Source organism: Lipotes vexillifer, unplaced genomic scaffold, assembly GCF_000442215.2.
Source record: "Lipotes vexillifer unplaced genomic scaffold, Lipotes_vexillifer_v1.1 scaffold1034, whole genome shotgun sequence".
NCBI lineage: Eukaryota > Metazoa > Chordata > Mammalia > Artiodactyla > Lipotidae > Lipotes > Lipotes vexillifer.
Window position 1 is genome coordinate 408,243 of NW_006790288.1, and position 6,109 is coordinate 414,351.

Genomic DNA, 6,109 nt, shown 5'->3' on the forward strand with positions numbered 1-6,109 from the left:
CTCTTTCCCCTTTCCCAGAGAGGAAGGCTTAAATTCCCTTTATGTAGGAAAAGTAAGGTCAGTGCTGACCAAACTGCTGTAGACCAAAATGCATCAGTTCATAGAATAATTTAGAGTTTGTGTTGAGATGAAGGATGTGTACTCTATTAAGTTCATAAATCACTTAATTCAGTCAAAGACCTGGAGAGTAATGACCAACCTTCACTGTTAGCAGTTTTGTTTCTTATGTTCAAGGAACAGACTGGCATTTTAAAGATACCCAAACATAATACTATTGAATTCTGTGAGTTTTTCTGTTTTGTTGATTAAGTACATTCATTCAGTAAATATTTAGTAAGAAGAATACAAAGATGAAGAAGATAAAGATCCTGCCTCAAGTAAGTGATTGTCTATTAGGAAAGATAGAACATAAAAAATAAGAAAATAAGTGCCTGGAGAGAGATGTAAAAGAGCCATGGATTCTCAGAGTGGCTAAGAGAAACTAGCAAATGTTTCATGGAGAAGATAGTGTATAACCTGAGCCTTGGATAAAAAATGGACATGTGGAGGGAGAGTACATTCTAGGCAGATTTAACCACATGAACAAGTTACAGAAAGCTATAGGCAACATACATAGAAAAAGAACAGCAAGTAGTCAATTAGCTGGAATGTGTGTAATAAGTGAAAAGGTTGATTGAATGCCATAATTGTAGAAGGTCTTGAATTCCATGCTGAGGAATTTTTTTCTACTTTCTTGTGTAGAAAATGAGGAATCATTGAAAGTTTTAAGCAGTAAAATTACAAGAAGGTCATAGTATTTTAGGAAGATTAATTTGGAAACTAAGAGTAGGAAAGACAGAGGATGAGGAGGAAACTAGAGACCCATGGCATTATAATTGAATTTAATGATTGGGGACCCTGAGAGATCCATGCTGAGCCATGTATACATAGATACACAGGGAGGCATTAGAGGTGTTTGTGTACTTTTTCACTTTGTATTATTATTTGCCTCATTGTACATTCTGTTTTATAAGCTGCATTTTGTAGTCTATGATAAAAACATCTTATAGTCTTAAATATATAATCATTCATTCATTGAACAAATATTAATTGAAAGGTAAGATTGGCTGGATTTGAATATTTCCCTCTTACTATTTTTATGAATTTAGGCAGATTAGTTAACCTCTTTGTCAGTTTCCAGAGCTCACTGGCCATTTATATATTTCTGTTTGTGAATTGCCAGTTCATATTCTTTGCAAGGATTATATCTGTATAATTAAGGATATTGACCATTTTCTAATATTATATATTTGCAAAATATATTTTCCTCTATTTGATATTTTTGTTTTATATTATTCAGAGTGTTTTGTTGTATAAAACTTTTTTTTTTTACTTTTATATAGTCAAAGTTACCAGTGATTTCTGCCTTTGATGTCATGCTTAGAAAGTTCTTTCCCAGTCAAGAATATATAAATACTAACCTCTATTTTTGCCTTTATTTTTAGGACTTGTATTTAAAGTTATATATTTATAATCTATCAAAATTTTATTTTGGTGTAAACTGTGCAGTAGTTTCCTTTTATAAACTTTACAGAAATATTACATTGTACATACTTCATTACATACAGAAAAGTATCCAAATGCTAAGCAATGAAATAGCACAAAATGAATACATCTATGTAACCACCACACAGATCAAATAATAGAATGTTACCAGTATCTCTAGAAGCCTCCCTTATTCCTCATGTTCCCTCCTTTGCACAACTCCGCACAAAATAATAACTATTATGACTTCTGTTATTATATATTAGTTTTACCTGTCCGTATAAGGTAATTGTTGAATGAATGAAGAAACAGTGGTTAAAATTAATCTATTTCTGCCTTTCTCACAAACAGATCCTTAGAAGAATCTCTAATCACCTTACTCCCAACTTACAAGCTATCATTGTCCAGCATATTGGTTCCACTTTGTTTTTATAATCCCCAAATGAATCATTATTATTTTCAATAGTCAATATTTGTTTAGATTTACCTACATATTTACCTCTCCCCCCTCTTCATCCTGGCCCTTCTTTCTGATCCAGTATTCTTCTTACTAAAGAACCTCTTTTAGTAGTTCTTTCAGGTTCTGGTCAACTTGACGTTTTTGTCTAAAAATATATTAGTTTAGCTAAGTTTAGAATTTCAGGTTGATAGTTTTTTTCAGCACTTAGAAATCAGAAAACAGTGGAATACTGGTACTTCCCTGGCAGTCCAGTGGTTAAGACTACGTGCTTCCACTGCAGGGGGGTGTGGGTTCTATCCCTGGGGAGCTAAGATCCCGAATGCCAGTACCGTGTGGCCCCATCCCCCAAAAAAAGAAGACAAGGGAATACTATTTTCAATTGTTGCTTCTTAGTAGACTTCTTAATGAAGTCTACTCTCGATACAATTGTTTTTCATCTGTAGGCAATATTCTCTTCTCTGGCTCTTTTTAAGATTATCTTTTTGTCTTCGGTGTTCTTGTTTCAGTATTATGTATCTAAATGTTGATTTATTTTTATTTATGTTACTTAGTATGAAAATACATGTTTGGCATAATTTCTGGAAATTTTCCAGTCATTATTTCTTTGAATATTGCATTTTTTTCCCAATTATTCTGTTCTCTCCTTCTGGAACTCCTGGGAGCCATATGTTAGGCATTTATCTATTTTCATGTCTCTTAACCTCTTATTTATATTATCCACCTGTTATCTCTCTGTGCTGCCTTCTGTGTAATTTTTTTCACATTAGTTTTTCAGTTCAGTAATTCTCTCTTCATCTATGTATAATCTGTGTTTAATTTGTACATTCAGTTTTTAATTTTAAAGGTAATATTTTTATGCCTGTAATTTCTATTTGCTGCTTTTTCAAATTGGCCTGATTTTTCATTAATTTCTTCTCTTCTCATGTTTTCAAATCCTTTTCAGATTTTTCTTTAACCACATTAATTCTATAATCTGAAGTACTTGGAGGTCTAATTCTGCTGTTGTGTCTGCTGACATTAGCTCCTGATGGCTCATTTCTGCATGTAATTTTGTATTACGAGTTATCTTAAAGAAGACTCACAGGACTCATGAGGAGCCTAAGTTGAAGATACATCTCTTCTGCATAGTTTGTCTTTCATTTAGGCCAGGTACCCAAAGAGTATTATCAGTCCAGAACTTTTTTTAATGTTAATTTCTGTACTGAAGGGTTCCTGAACCATGCAGAGCTTATACTGGTTTATTTTCAAGTTTCCTTGTGATCTTCCTGTGCAGAGAGGAGATTTTTGTTTTTCTATTCTCTCTTTTCAGTGAGGGCCTCTACATTATGCGAGAGTCTTAATTCTAATTCCGTTTCTTACTGAGGCCTAAGCCCTGTGTCCTGACCCTCTGCGGCTGTTAAAATACAGTGCCCTTGTTTATGAACATTGCCATATACCTGTTGGGTAGTTGCAAGCATTGGTTTATACTTATCAACCTAAATTTTGGTTCCCTTTTCGTGATGACTCTTGGAGATTTCCCTTAATTTCTTAAGAGGTTAAGCTATTCATCTAAAAGTATGTATGTCATTTTTTATCCAGCATTTCTATGTGTTTTATTCAATTTCGCCTTATCTAGTTGGCCTTGATTTCAGAAATCGAAGTATAAGTGTGGTTATGATCTTGGAAAAGTTTAAAATGGTAGTGACATTATGCGAAGTTTACTCTAATTTGAAAACTCTTAGGTAGTATTTGGAAGCTTAACCGTGCATCCTAAAATGTCAGACTGAGGATTTTGTACGTAATTCAGTAGTCTGTGGGGTACCATTGAATAATTTTGAGCACAGAGTGACACAATACTATCACAACTATTTTATGCAAGTTTCTCCCTTTGTTCCTGCTGCTGCTAATAAAAATAATCATAATAGGGCTTCCCTGGTGGCGCAGTGGTTGAGAGTCTGCCTGCTGATGCAGGGGACACGGGTTCGTGCCCTGGTCCAGGAAGATCCCACATGCCACGGAGCAGCTGGGCCCGTGAGCCATAGCCACTGAGCCTGCGCATCCGGAGCCTGTGCTCTGCAACGGGAGAGCCCACAACAGTGAGAGGCCCACGTACCGCAAAAAATAATAATCATAATCATAATAAATATTTATTGAGCATCTACTATGTGCTAGGCACTTTACTAAGTACTTTACATATATTAAGTCATTTAAACCTCATATAAGGTATGTACTATTATCTCCACTCTGTATATGGAAACTGAGGCAGAGAGATTAAATAACTTGCCCAAGTAAACATGGCTACTAAGAGATAGAGCCAAGACTCAAAGCCAGAGTCCATGCTTTTAATCACTGTGCATTTCCTTCACAAGTATTACTTGAATGCCTGATGCTGTAATGTTCTCTAAATAATATTTAATAATTTAGTGTTCAAAATGTTTTATTACTAGATAGCCATAATGGATTTTATTTTCTTAATCTAAATGAGTTCTCTCATGAATGTATATATAATTATCTGCTTTTAAATAGGCTTTAATATCAGAATTCACAAAGACGAATTGACTTTTAAATGATCTTTCTGAGAGTTAATATTTCCCATTGAGTATTTGTAGCCCCATGGCCCATACTTAAGAACTATAGCATTTTCTCTTTAACTTGAAACATTAGACGTTTAAAACTAAACATCTGTATCTCAATTTTGAAAATACTTTGGATTTAGATGGAAAGATTGGCAAAGATTTTTATATATTTCTTTGTAATTTAGTCATATTACATACAAATAAAAATGCATATATTTTCAGGTGTGTTTGGCTAATTAATAGTACTGTGAATAAAACTGCATTTTACTATTAAAAATGGGGGGGGGAACCTAAACATCTAGGTTTTTCCTTAAATTAGTGTCCCAGGTCCTAAGAAAATAATCTTTAATGTAAAATTAAGAAAGGCAGAAAAAGAAAAAAAAGTAAGGCAGCTTTGTAAAAGCTTTATACTAGATTATTCCAGCTAGCCAGCTCAGTATTTCTTTGTCTGACCTAACAATATGCTAAGCAGTACACTAAATTACATTTGAGCAGATATCCTTAAGCAATAGAAGGGTCAATAAAACCTTAAATGGGATTGTTCAGTGGTCCCCGATCAATGAAATATTTAGGAAGAGGGTGTTGCTACGGTAATTACCAACCTGGAAAAAATTTAATGTTTGCGATACATAAATGTTCCAAAATCTGTTTTCTTTAATTTACTTTCATAAATATATAGCCTCCAGCAATAAGTAAATAGTAAAATTTTTCACTATCAGTAAGAAGACAGTGCAATTTGTATTTCAGAGTCCAGTTATTGTAAAAGCTTAAGTAATTGAAATCAGCAGTTTCAGCTTTTAGAGGAAAGGCTCAATTTTCATGATGAATGTGGATTACCTTGGGTATTACTAGACTGTTAAGTAATTAAGAGTTCACAACTCTTAATACATATTGAAATCCCAGACTCTCAGTAAATGGGAAGGTTAATATTTTTTAAAACTCAGTTTTATACCTGGATATAGTAGGGCTGCTGTGAGCAGCAATAAAATATGGGGGGAGAAGTTGAACAATTTGTTTCTGTGAATTGTTAGGGTTTAATTTTTGTGGGAGTCTGTGCAATTTCCTATGTAAAACATGGATTATTTCTTAAAAGTCCAAAGGAATAAGTGACAAAGACACAGCCTTAACCTCAAAACTCTACCGTGCAGAAGTATTATTTTGAGAGACTTTGGCAACCAGGAAACAAAGTATACTTTTAGATGTGCCATGATGAGCGCCCTCTTTTTAAGCTTTTCTTTTTTTTTTTAAATTTATTTTATTTATTTATTTTTGGCTGTGTGGGTCTTCGCTGCTGTGTGCGGGCTCTCTCTAGTTGCAGTGAGTGGGGGCTGCTCTTCGTTGCAGTGCGCAGGCTTCTTGTTACGGTGGCTTCTCTTATTGCAGAGCACAGTCTCTAGGCACGTGGGCTTCAGTAGTTGTGGCATGCAGGTTCAGTAGTTGTGGCTCATGGGCTTAGTTGCTCCATGTCATATGGGATCTTCCTGGACCAGGGCTTGAACCTGTGTCCCCTGCATTGGCAGGCGGATTCTTAACCACTGCGCCACCAGGGAAGCTCCGTGCCCTCTTTTTT

The 6,109-nt window shown here is 34.8% G+C and overlaps 1 protein-coding gene across 2 annotated transcripts in view; it reads left to right on the forward strand.

The window, feature by feature from the left end:
* Positions 1–6,109, forward strand: part of VPS45 (vacuolar protein sorting 45 homolog) — a 68,393-nt gene that overhangs the window by 42,457 nt on the left and 19,827 nt on the right. The window lies entirely within an intron of this gene.